The 13,472-nt window shown below is 44.6% G+C and overlaps 1 protein-coding gene across 2 annotated transcripts in view; it reads right to left on the bottom strand.

Annotated features, from left to right (window-relative positions):
* AOAH (acyloxyacyl hydrolase) overlaps positions 1 to 13,472 on the bottom strand; it is a 166,102-nt gene that overhangs the window by 34,547 nt on the left and 118,083 nt on the right. The gene's annotated exons all lie outside the window — the stretch shown is intronic.

The following is a 13,472-nucleotide window of genomic DNA, read 5'->3' as shown; positions in this document are numbered from 1 at the left end:
AAGTGAGTAATCATGAGGTTAACTCGTGGGTGGTACAACTCATGGGACAAGGCCGAGTCTCCTGTAATTTCCAGCCTTCAAAGCTTGGGGAAAGATGCATTCTATGCCAGACTCTGAATGTTTTTATGGAGCCAGGTGGGGAAAGGGGGCCTGTATAGCTGTGGAGGCCAGGAAGGTCCACATTCCCTGGAAGCAGTGTGGCCCCCTTCTTCACATACAGTTGGCATCAAACTATACAGGCAGCCCCGATGTTCCCCGGGTTGACTCAGAAATGTCAGTACATTAAATGAAGGTTGCTTTACTTCCTTTTTTATTGCAGTAGAATATACAGCCATAAACTTTACCATTCTCCCTTTTTTTGAGCGCACAGTTAAGTGGCATTAAGTACATTCACATTATGGTGTGACCATCAGCACTATCCACCTCCAGAACTTTTCCATCATGGCACACTGAATCCTTGTACTCATTAAGGAATAATCAGGTACCTCATAAACATGGGATCATAGAATATTTGTCTTTTTGTGCCTGGCTGATTTCATTTAGTCTTCATAGTTCATCAGCTTGTAGCATGTGTCAGAATATCCATTCTTCCAAAGGCTGACTAATTTTCCATTGTATGGATATACACTTCTGGACTGTCCACTCATCCAATTATCCATGGTGGATAGGCACTTGCTTGGTTTCTACCTTTTGGCTACTGTGACTAATGCTGCTATGAATAGAGGTGTACAAGTGTCTGTTTAGGTCCCTCCTTTCAATTCCCTTAGGTATATATTTTATTGAAATTGCTGGACCATATGGTAGTGCTATGTTTAATTTTTTTTTTTTGAAGAACCACCATATTGTTTTTTATTTCCTTTATGTAGCGAGGTGGGACATATTCAGTATGCACGCAAACACAGAAATCAAGAGCAGTCAGTTCATCTCAGCACGCATGTGTTCATTCACCCTCATTCACCGAACCTGCCACATACCTGACATACTACCACGTGCCTGTATGAAATTTACAGATGGGCTGGACATCGCCTCTATACCTGAGGAGCAGCGTTCACAGGGGAAAGGTTTAATGGGAACCCTAAGCCAATGCTTAAAAAGAGGAAAGCCCAATGTGATTTCAGCCTCTTCTCTCTGCTGAGAGAATGTGTCAGATTTTTACAACCCTGAGTCCTAAATGTAGAGACTCCAAGCATTCCTGGGTGTTAGATGGCTCCCTACTGTTGTCTAGAGGGAGGAGAAGGACAGCCAATGCCTTCTGACATGCCCTATGGGGACTCAGTCATCTTGGCTGGGCCTTTCATTCAGTTCCAGCCCCACGACTCTCAACTTCTCATTTTCAGTAGGATAACAATCAAGAGGTGTTTAATTCTCACTCTTTGATTTTTCTCTTAATGAGAAATGAAAACTAATGAAAGCTCAAACCATGAGTGGGAAAAAAATTAAAGGACCAGTTCAGGCCAATAATTTTCCTCATTATCCGGAGTACAGCTGGGAATTTGAGGTGCAGAGCACCCACAGAGCTTGAGGGAAATAAAAATGAGAAACTGTAATGGCTTGCCACATAAGCAGCCCCCTCCCCTGCCCACACCACCCACATCCCTTGGCTGCTCGGGACAAGGATGGCAGGCCAGCCGCCACTGGGTGTGGTGAGTTTAGAAACGGCCATCACAAACAACCACTCAATGAGAGAGGGGACGTGCCTACTCTTCTCTATCCAAATGCTTATTTTTTTTCTTCTGGTGAATATTTATATTATAAGCACAGAATTCTCTGTGCTCTAGAGTTGTTGCACCTTCCACAATTTCCATTCCCTTTTGGGAATCTTCCTTTGATGAGATTATGTAATTAGTTTAGGCAATTCCCACACCACTTTTTCTTCTTAATCCCTTCTTGCTGTCATTCTCTATTCTTTTTTTTTTTTACATTTATTTATTTTTATTTGTTTATTTACAGCATAACAGTGTTCATTGTTTTGGCATCACACCCAGTGCTCCATGCAGTATGTGCCCTCCCTATTACCCACCACCTGGTTCCTCAACCTCCCACCCCCCCCACCCCCCTGCCGCCCCTTCATAACCCTCTGGTTGTTTTTCAGAGTCCATAGTCTCTCATGGTTCATCTCCCCTTCCAGTTTCCCTCAACTCCCTCTCCTCTCCATCTCCCCACGTCCTCCATGTTATTTGTTATGCTCCACAAATAAGTGAGACCATATGATACTTGACTCTCTCTGCTTGACTTATTTCGCTCAGCATAATTTCTTCCAGTCCCATCCATGTTGCTACAAAAGTTGGGTATTCGTCCTTTCTGATGGAGGCATAATACTCCATTGTGTATATGGACCACATCTTCCTTATCCATTCATCCGTTGAAGGGCATCTTGGTTCTTTCCACAGTTTGGCGACCGTAGCCATTGCTGCAATAAACATTGGGGTACAAATGGCCCTTCTTTCCACTACATCTGTATCTTTGGGGTAAATACCCAGCAGTGCAATTGCAGGGTCATAGGGAAGCTCTATTTTTAATTTCTTCAGGAATCTCCACACTGTTCTCCAAAGTGGCTGCACTAATTTGCATTCCCACCAACAGTATAAGAGGGTTCCCCTTTCTCCACATCCTCTCCAACACATGTTGTTTCCTGTCTTGCTAATTTTGGCCATTCTAACTGGTGTTAGGTGGTATCTCAATGTTGTTTTAATTTGAATCTCCCTGATGGCTAGTGATGATGAACATTTTTTCATGTGTCTGATAGCCATTTGTATGTCGTCGTTGGAGAAGTGTCTGTTCATATCTTCTGCCCATTTTTTGATATGATTATCTGTTTTGTGTGTGTTGAGTTTGAGAAGTTCTTTATAGATCCTGGATATCAACCTTTTGTCTGTACTGTCATTTGCAAATATCTTCTCCCATTCCGTGGGTTGCCTCTTTGTTTTGTTGACTGTTTCCTTTGCTGTGCAGAAGCTTTTGGCTTTCTTATACACCAACAATGAAAATACAGAAAGGGAAATTAGAGAATTGATTCCATTTACTATAGCACCAAGAACCATAAGATACCTGGGCATAAACCTAACCAAAGAAGTAAAGGACCTATACTCGAGGAACTACAGAACACTCATGAAAGAAACTGAAGAAGACACAAAAAGATGGAAGACTGTTCCATGCTCTTGGATTGGAAGAATAAACATTGTTAAAATGTCTATACTGCCTAGAGCAATCTATACTTTTAATGCCATTCCGATCAAAATTCCACCAATATTTTTCAAAGAGCTGGAGCAAATAATCCTAAAATTTGTATGGAGCCAGAAGAGACCCCGAATTGCTAAGGAAATGTTGAAAAACAAAAACAAAACTGGCGGCATCACGTTACCCGATTTCAAGCTTTACTACAAAGCTGTGATCACCAAGACAGCGTGGTACTGGCAAAAAAACAGACACATAGACCAGTGGAACAGAGTGGAGAGCCCAGATATGGACCCTCAACTCTATGGTCAAATAATCTTCGACAAAACAGGAAAAAATATTCAATGGAAAAAAGACAGTCTCTTCAATAAATGGTGCTGAGAAAACTGGACAGCGATATGTAGAAGAATGAAACTCGACCATTCTCTTACACCGTACAAAGATAAACTCGAAATGGATAAAAGACCTCAATGTGAGACAGGAATCTATCAGAATCCTAGAGGAGAACATAGGCAATAACCTCTTCGATATCAGCCACAGCAACTTCTTTCAAGATATGTCTCCAAAGGCCAAGGAAACAAAAGCAAAAATGAACTTTTGGGACTTCATTCTCTATTCTTTTGAAGCCCCATCAACATTTGCCGTCTCTCTCCCTCCTGAGCTCTATTGCCTTTCTGCTCCTGGGTGAAGACTTCTCAACTGTGGATTTTGCTGCTGCCATTGTAGAAAATACTGAGCAGCTGGACCTATCTGGAAGATGTGAGCAGGAGAGAAAGGCAGTTCCTAGCCTGTGGGATGCAGCAAAACGAAGGGGGCATTTGAAGAACTGCCACCACCCCTGAGAGGTCCATAGTCTGGCCTCTACAATTCTAGTTCAGAGAAGTAGAAAAGATGTGACTACAAAAGAAGGGAATTTGATTTATTCATCAAAGTGGCCCAAGGGAGAATCCACCTGTCCACAATTAAGGGAAGAAGGGGGTCTTTTTGGCCATCAAAATCAAAATTCTGGTTCATTCAGTGCCTTTTAAATGAGGAATAGTGCATTGCTAAAAGAGAAAGAAGGGTTTCATATACTCTCAGCACTGGCTCTCCTTCCCAAATAAATTTCAGCTTACACTTCCACTGCTAGATCAGTGTTGACCACAGCAGGAAGTGCTCCATATCCTGGACATGCAAATCAATTGGTAACATACTTTCAATGGTCTTCTAGATGAGCTTGCGACTTTCTGCGCCTTGCCCAGAGTAGGAGTGCTCAGTCTCAAATTCTTCATGGAAAAGATAAGGTATATTTAAGTATAACAGGTCTTCATAAACTAATGCATTACCTTGATCGTGTTTACGGAGTAACTTACTCTGGGCCAGGCATTGCAAATGGATGCCAGGAACACATCAGCAAATAGAAAAGACATGGTCCCTACTCTTGTGAAGCTTATAGTCATGAAACAGACAATGACCATAAGGTGGTAAGGTTCTGAGAAGCCCTGAATAAGTCATGTGAGGCTGTGTACTGAAAGAAAAGTAGGTGTTTCCTTTCTTGAATTTCTAAGACAAGAACCTATTAATGAATTGCCAATAAAATACCTGTGGATTCTTACATCAGAATTCCTAGCTGAATGCCATCTTGGTTATAAGTATCTGAATAGGATGGGGGTAGATCCAGGTTTCAAGTTCTGAAGCTTATATAATCTGGGGGATCCTCTTTAAGGAAAAGGGCACAAAACATGAAAATGAGGCCTGACCTAAAGGGAAGCCACAGTGGAAGGAGACAAGGGTCTTAACCAATTGTGGTTCACTATTTTAAGTTGGCAAATTTTACAAACTCAAATGGTCACCAGGATTGAGGCTGGGGTGGTCCTTCAGCTGCAGCCTCATTAGTTTCCTAACTCTGCCTCTTGGTGCTCCTTAGAGACCATCCGCATTGGGCGTGACCTCCAAGAGCAAGTGATCAGGCAGCCCACTTTACAGAGGAGGCCCAGAGGTGGAAAGAGACTTGGTCAAGGTCCTACAGCTAGTAAGCAGTGATCCATTCCAGGTGCCAGTTTAACAACAGACATTAGTAACCACTGAGATAGATCAGACGGCCTTGTGTCTAGGTTGGGAGATATCAGAGGACAACAAAATGCTAACCTCACTGTTGGTTTGGTGGTACTCCTAATTCTGGTTTTCTTCTTCAATCGACCTGCTACTATTTACTTTTCACAGCCCTCCACTACCTGTTCCATATTTTCTGACCAGGTTTCACAGCTGTATTCCGTGGGCCAGACTGGGTGGAGTGTACTTACTCTACTGTACCCAGAACCAGAAACCTAAAAAAACTAAAAAAAAAAAAACCTATACAGACAGTATAAAATCTTCATGGAAAACATGTTGTAACACACAGACCTAAAGAAAATCTAATAATGGTTTTTAACTTTCATCAGATTTTAAATAATGGACATTTGGCTATATTTTTATAATTGAGGAAGGATTTTGAAGAGTATGGACTGTATAATTCTGGTTAAAAAAAAATCAGCCATAAGAAATTTAAACTCCTTCTTTTCTCTAAAAATGTTTGCTTGCGATAAGTAGAAACATTCAGACTAATACACTGACCTTGAGCTCAAAATAGTAGGCACTTAATAATTGTTTGTTGTGACAGTTTCTGATGGTGTTTCTACTACTGAAAATGCTTTCAAATTCACAAGAGTGGTTCTGAATTTCTGTGATGAACCAGATAAATGATTCCCCAAACATGTATTTTTAAAAGAAAGTAACAGCCTTCCCAGCATGGCTCTCACCTGACTCCTAGACTCAAAACTTGACAAAACTTCACAAACATCCTTCAGCCACGCTGAACTTCTCATCTTTCCCAAAGATTATTTTGCCCTTGGAGCCTCTTTGCACTGAGTCACCATCTCCCTCTGCTTTTTGGTTTCCTAATTTTTTTTTCCTGAAGGACACTCTGCTCAAATATACCTTGTTAGCGAGGTTTCTGTCCTTCTCCAGGCAGAGGTAAATAAATGCCTGTCATCTCCAACTAATTCCTCAGACTTCAACCTACCTCTCTTTTAGTGTCATTTCACAAGAACCATAGTGGTTCCCTTTTTTGTCCCTCTCCCCTTATTTTTCCCTCTTTATATGCTCTCCTTGAAGGCAGGGACTTTTTCCTGTTCATCTTTCTATTTCTAGCAGCTATTACAATACTGGAGAGGAAACAGAAGGAGTGGTGGGAGCAAAATCAAGTGGAAAATGAGAAAAAGGAAGTGAAAGAGAAGACCAAAGGTAAAGGCACATCCCAGCAAGATTTGGAGCTGATAAAAAACCCAGCAAGTTCATGTAAGTTACCAACACAAGTAGCAGTGAGCACCCCCCAACCCCCGATGTCCCTTATCTCAAACCCTAAACAAAAGGGATCTAGAAAGGAGACCCCCAGGACTTCAGGAGCACTTGCCATTGACAATGACATAAAATAGCAGAAGATATTTGCTTCTGTATTTGCCATCGGTAAGTGTGCAGACTCAAGAGGTACAGGCTGGAAATCTTGACCTAACAGAAGAATGGAAATCTCACATTCTTCACATTATGATCATGGTCAGATGTTCTGCCTCAGTGCATGAGCTGCCTGGAAAAAGGAGAAGCCTTAGGAAGGGCTGCAGAGATAAATCCTAAGAAATTGCTCCACTCGGATCACAATGTCTCCATTGTTTAATAGTTCTTGGAGACTGAAAGCCTTGAAAATATTAAAAAAGGGAATAAATCCCCCTAATTAAAAGGAGATTTCGAAATGTGTTCCTCTATAGGAAATGTGTCAGATTGAAATGTTTTTCTTTCAAAAGTTTCTGTTATAATCAAACATTGTATCTTGGAGATGCATTTGGCCCTTAGGAGAAATGGCGAGTTTTGATACCTGCGGGCACTGAGCCTATCTGCATTTATCTTTTAGATCAAAGCCTCTCGAAAATTGGTATTAAAATCGGGCTTTGTTGCTGTGAGCACACTGGATCGTGGCTCCCAGATAGAAATGTCCTAGTTGTCTTGTTATAAATAATTTCTGTCATCTCCTCTCGACATTTTGGGTTGAGACCAAAAATATGACCCAGGAGTTGTGTTCACTACTTTCCTGAAGGCCTACTTGCACTTGGGAGGGTAACTTCTTTGCTTCTTTCCAGCACTCTGTAGCTTTTAAAAAATTGTCTGAAATTTTTCATTTTGAGATCATTTCCAGAAGGTTGCAATAATTTACAAGGATTGAAATAATTTACAAAAAGTTGCAAAAACAGGGCGCCTGGGTGGCTCAGTGGGTTAAAGCCTCTGCCTTTGGCTCAGGTCATGATCCCTTAGTCCTGGAATCGAGCCCCACATTGGGCTCTCTGCTCAGTGGGGAGCCTGCTTCCTCCTCTCTCTCTCTGCCCACCTCTCTGCCTACTTGTGATCTCTGTCAAATAAATAAATAAAATCTTTAAAAAAATGCAAAAACAGAACAAAGGATTTTCACCTTCTCTTTACCCAGATTTTCTAGGTGGGAGCATCTCTCACAATCACAGTACTGTGATCAAAATCAGGAACTTCACACTGGCACCAGCCCAACTGTCTCCTCTATACACCTATTCAGATTGTCCCACTGGTGGGTCGGCCCAACTCAGACCCAACACTTTCTGGGTCAGACCAACTCAGGATCACATACTACATTCAGTCTCATGTCAGTTTAGTCTTCTTTAATTTGGACTAATTCCTCGGTGTTTTTTGACCTTGACACTTTTGAAGGGTACTAACCAATTATTTTATAGTGTGCCCTTCGAATTTAAGTTTGTCTTATGTTGCCTCCTGATTAAATTCATGTTATGCATTTTTGTCAAGAACACAAAAGCAGATGCTCAGTTAGCCAGTTACAGGTATAATAGACAGGTATAAATTTTGTTGGAGAACAGAGATCACGAGACGGGATGTAGTGGCGATGAAAATAAGTTCTTGTGTGTATCACCGAATTCAGCAAAGTCTTGATTAATACTCATTTATAGTTTGTTTCTTCATCCTTCTTTTACCTTTTTCCTTGCCTATCCTCTCAAAGAGGACCACTTGTGATAAAGAGGGGACACAGGCACAGAATGCTGGGTCAGGGCATCTAATTGTGATCGCCTACCTCTCCAGGTGTTGGTTGTTCTAGACAGTGAGGTGAAGATAGTAGAAATGTAGTAAAGATGCTGGCTTTAGAGGCCAGACTCTGAAAGGGGGACAGCACGGTGTGGCTGGGAGCAGGGACAGACATGCTCTGACAGGGCTGGGATAATTCAGACCCAGGCTTGAGCTCTACTGTTGACAAGATGATGGACCATTAATCACCTAACTTATTAAGTCTATCCAAGCCCCAGTGTCCTCACCTGTAGAACAGGGTGGTTTGTGGATTAAATGGGGATAGAATATGTAAATACAAGCATGGTGTCTGGGTGAGAGAAGGTACCTTTAATGAACTAAATACTTGTGTGCCTCCAAAATTCATTTTGAAATCTACCCCCATTGTGAAGGTCTTTGGAAGTGGGGCCTTTGAGAGGAAATCAGGTCCAAAGGAGAGAGTTCTCATGAGTAGAACTGGTGCCCTTTCAGAAGAGGTGGAGAGCTGGTGTGCTTCCTTTTTGCCACGTCACAAGTGGAGACGACCGGAAGTCCACAGTTCACAAGCCACGAGGGGGAGCCCACCCAGGACCCAGGTCTGCTGGCGTTATCCTCTCGGACTTCCAGTCTCTGACATCGTCAGAAATGCATTTCCATTGTTTATAAGCCACTCAGTCTGTGGGTTTTTTTTTGTTAAAACTGCCTGAACTAAGTCGGCAGGCAGGACTTAATAGCTAAAACCTATAAAATTAATAATAGCACTAGCAACCTCACACAACTCTCCAAAAGCATCCACCCATCGTGCTAACGGATGGTTCTGGAGACTCGCGCGCTGGCCAATGGTCCTGGATCGTATTCCCGGCTGGAATACATGATTAGCTGCCAAGGACCTGAGAGGACATCAGTGTGTTCTTTCTGGCTCGGAGGAAGGCCTGACTCATGTGAGGTGTTTCTGTGCCCCGGGCACGCTCCTTCCACAGTTCTGCTTGTTGAGGAAGCACACGCCTTTCTGCTACATCCAGCAGCAGGATGGATGGCTCCCCTATGTCCAGCCTTGATAGAACATCTCCCAGAGACATCTTCTCTCCTCCTGCTTCTCAGCCAGGGCCTGGTCACATAGCAGGAGCTCTTCCCCACTTTGGCACCTTCTGATTTGTTGTGTGTCCAAGTCTTAGTTCTACTTTTCCTTGAGCAGCTCCTGGCCCCTTAGACTTGGGGGAGGAGGGCGGAAGGCACAAACAGCCACAGGGGCCGTGTAGCTAAACCTGTAGTCCACCGGAGGGGGAGGCCACCCCTCCGCTCCAACAGACTCTCATCAGGCAGGAGTGTGGCTGTGTTGCCAGGGCTGCTGATTCTTGGAGAGAAATAAAAATTGGACTTTTATGTAAAAGCTCTTGAGTTTGAAAGATCAGCAACAAATCCAATTCAAAATGGAACACTTAAACATGGAGTGGGCCTGAAGATGGAGGTCTGATTTAGAATTTCAGAGTCATAGAGCTGGATGAACATTGAGATTATCTGGTTGAAGCCCTTTGTTTGACACCTAAGGAAACTGAGGCCCAGAATGGGGTGCGATTCCCTGAAGCTCTGGAGCCAACCAGGGAGAGATCAGGGCTTGAAGGTTTGTCCTGCATGCATTAATGTGTAGTCTTTTTATCTTCTGTGTCCATTAGGGCAACCGGTGCTCAGAAATATTAGTAGAGACAACGAAGGCATGGAGATGAATACAGGGCTGGTTTCTCCCCTAGCTTTTCACTGGAGAGCAAAAGAAATGAGTTGTACTGTCCTGCGGTACACAAATAAGGTGATTTCTTTTGCTGGTAATCTGGCTGGGTCCATCTCAGAGCAGTGATGTGGAGAAGCAACAGTTGAACAGCCGTCAAGGGAGAGCCCAGGGCTGAACTCACAGCCATCATGGACATGCAGTTCCCTGCTCTCCTCTTCCCTCCTCTCCCCTCCCTCTGCTTCTGCTCCAGGACCTCCTTCCTCGATCTGCTGAAAAATCTCTCCATTCACCTCTTCGTGCCACCCACCCCCACCTCCCACTTAGCCTTCCCAGCCCTCGATCATGGAGATGGCCTGAGTATAAATTCCATATGCTGCCCAGAATGTTGTCCCTTGTCTCTAGTTCTCCAGTCTGCTAGAGTCTCTCCCATTCTCCAGATGGTTTAATGCAAGCTAAAAGAAGGGGACCGGCAAGAAGTTCTTGGAGTGGGGGACCATGGGAGAAGTGGGGGTTCCAACTCACATCTGGCTTGCAGCCAAGGGATTGAGGCAGGGTCGGGGAGGTGAGGCTGGAACACATGCACTTTGGCCATGTGTTAGAATCCTCCATGTTTCTTATCCATACACTGCCGGCTACTCCCCTGCTCTACTCCTGGTGAGTGAGCGAGCACCCGGGTGTGCAGAAAGGGGTGGCCCCACACCATATAGGAGATTGGGCCTGGAGAAAAAAATTCCTGTGAGCACTTCTGAATTTCTGAAAACAAAACAACTCAAAAGGGGTGTTTACACTAAGGTTTTGCTACACCTGCAAAAACAGAAAGAGGAAGGCTGCCAGTGAAAAGGACATCCCACGCTAGTGAAGTGTCCCTTGGAGGCCACTAACCGGTCGGTCAGAGTGGCCTCCTCGGCAGACCATGATCTGCTTGACTTTTAAAGCAGATGAGTCTTGTTTATTTTAGAAGTGGGTGACTCGTGAATTTTTATTTACTTAAAAATACATATTGAATACCCCTTTAACATTTGTTTTTCTTCTACCCTTTATTTTAAAAATGAAGTGTAATCCTGCCAATGGTGGTTTTTGCCCACCGTGGAGATATTCAGGTTGGCAAAGGATTACTGTGTGTGCTTTTCCTCTCTTCAAAGGCCGAACATAACTCCTGAAAGGTATTTGGGCTTAAAAGAAAGTGTGTGTCGGGTTGGCAAGTCCCTACTACGCACAGCAGAGACTGACCTCAATGCCAGGAGTACAAATGTGGGTCCCCTGGGGCTCGTGCTCACTGTCACACTGGGGAGTCAGACTTGAAGCAAGAAAGTCAGCTACAAGCCAAGTAAAGGGTGAGAGCAGAGGCCACCACAAAGGGCTAGTGTGATGAGGCAGGAGGTTGGCTCTGCTGGACGTGTGAACGAGGGGGCAGGGACGTCAGGCAGGGACATGAGGGCTGAATAAATAGCATTCATTGAGCCTTCACTGAGCATGAGGCCCTGAGGCCCACTGCCAAGACCCTCCAAAGTGGGACATGTAGCATGGGTACGGGAGGTGGTTTTGGGGTCCATGATTGCCTCACCAGACTCCCCTCATCTGCTTCTCTTCCTTGTAGCATGTTCTAGAGCTCCCAGTGCAGCCAGTCAAGGCTTGGTCTGCAGCCTCTCCTACCCACAGCTTCCATCCCTTGCCCCGGCCATCCTCAGGTCTCCTCAGCTGCCCTACCCTCAGCTCTCACTCCCCTCCACCCCCATCATGCCCTCGCCCTGCTTTCCTCCAGCCTTGCTAGGGAAGTCCTCACCAGCCACCCAGGCCTCACCCAGCTCCCATTCCCCAGGGCTCCCTTGCGGTCCACCCATTTCTCCTCTGGCTCTGGCCCCAGCTCCCCTCGGTCATCTCAGACCTGCGATTTACCAGGCTTCATCTTTCCCACTCCTATTCTTGGCCCAGCTTTTCCTTCCACAGGGAGCTCTCTTTTTCTGTCAGATTCTCCAGGTCCAGCCAGCTGCCCCTCACCCAGTCCCATTACCTCCCTGCCCACTGCTGTCTCAAGGGGCCTGGAGACCCAACCCTAGGTGATCCCTCTTTCTGTCCTTGTACTCTGGGAGTAACAGGCCTTCCCATTACGGACATGTTCATTTTAAATGTATTTTTGTTTTCAAATCTACTTAGTTTTTTAAAGAAACCCTTTACACTGAAAAAGTGACTGATTTTTAAAATTGCTGCGGAAATAACAGGACAGGTGGTAGGTGGCGTTAGCAACGATGATGGACAGAGGGAACACTGCATTTTCCCATTCCACTTTATAATAGCCCTGTAAAGTTCAGGTATGGCCTGTTATCATCCCTACTGTGCAAAGCAGGCCCCATCTGGGGTTTGTGATGAATTCCACAACGTCATGTGATGTAGTTTAAAAATTGGCTTTATTGGAGAAGGGGCAAACTTACAAGGCAGGGTTTGTTCCTGGAACCCCATAATCAGACTGACTTTGGGTGCAGCCTTTCCTCCAGCAAAATAGGGAGTAGGCGGCCCACTGGAGCTAGCTTGTCGTCTAGGCAACCCAGGATGATAGCCCGGGTCACCGCTGGCAGTTGTGTTCATCGAAACATGACCTCCGTTTTATAGATGCAGAGACAGGCCCGAGAAATTAAAACATTTGTCCTAGTCACACACCCATTCCAGCGCCTACATTCAAAACTAGTCTACTGGTTTACACGGCAAGGAGACGATTTTATGAAGTAACAAGAAGGGGAAACCTCTGTGGTCTGTTCTCTGGGCCTTGCTTTGCATCTGAGTCGTGAGGTGACTTTGTGTGTGGAGCCAGCCAACTACGAGGGTTTCTGACCCTTTTCTGCTTCACTGCGTGAGTCCCTCCACTGGGGAACCTTGGGGAAAGCTGGAAGCTATAGGAGCCACTGTTAGCAGGAAGCTTGCTGTGCCTAACCCCGGTGCTGGAGAATTGGTACCCAAATTAAAGACGACTTTGACACTTTACATTTTGAAACGCTTTATCAGGGGCACCTGGGTGGCTCAGTGGGTTAAGCCTCTGCCTTCAGCTCAGGTCATGGTCTCAGGGTCTTGCGATTGAGCCCCACATGGTGCTCTCTGCTCAGCAGGGAGCCTGCTTCCCCCTCTCTCTCTGCCTGCCTTTCTGCCTAATTGTGATCTCTCTCTCTGTTAAATAAATCAATCTTAAAAACAAACAAACCAACGTTTTATCATCCCTGGCAATCACTAGAGCAGCTGTTCACAGTAGAGGGATCTACAGACGTTTTCCAGGTCTTGTGTATAAACACCAAGAGGAAAATAAGAGCTGTTTCTTTAATTCTTACTGTACAATTTTTAAGAAAGTCTTTAATATTCTATTCAACTCTTTCTTCTCTTTCTCCTTCCTGTCTCTCTCCACCCGCCCCTCTTTCCCTGGTTCTGAAACGTCAGTGTAGCCATAAATATGCAGGGCAGAGAAGGTTGACTCTTCCTATATCCAATAAACACCTTAGGG

The sequence above is a fragment of the Meles meles genome, chromosome 10 (assembly GCF_922984935.1).
Source record: "Meles meles chromosome 10, mMelMel3.1 paternal haplotype, whole genome shotgun sequence".
NCBI classification, from domain to species: domain Eukaryota; kingdom Metazoa; phylum Chordata; class Mammalia; order Carnivora; family Mustelidae; genus Meles; species Meles meles.
Note: the sequence above shows the minus strand (reverse complement) of the source record. Positions and strands in the feature narration are given on the sequence as shown.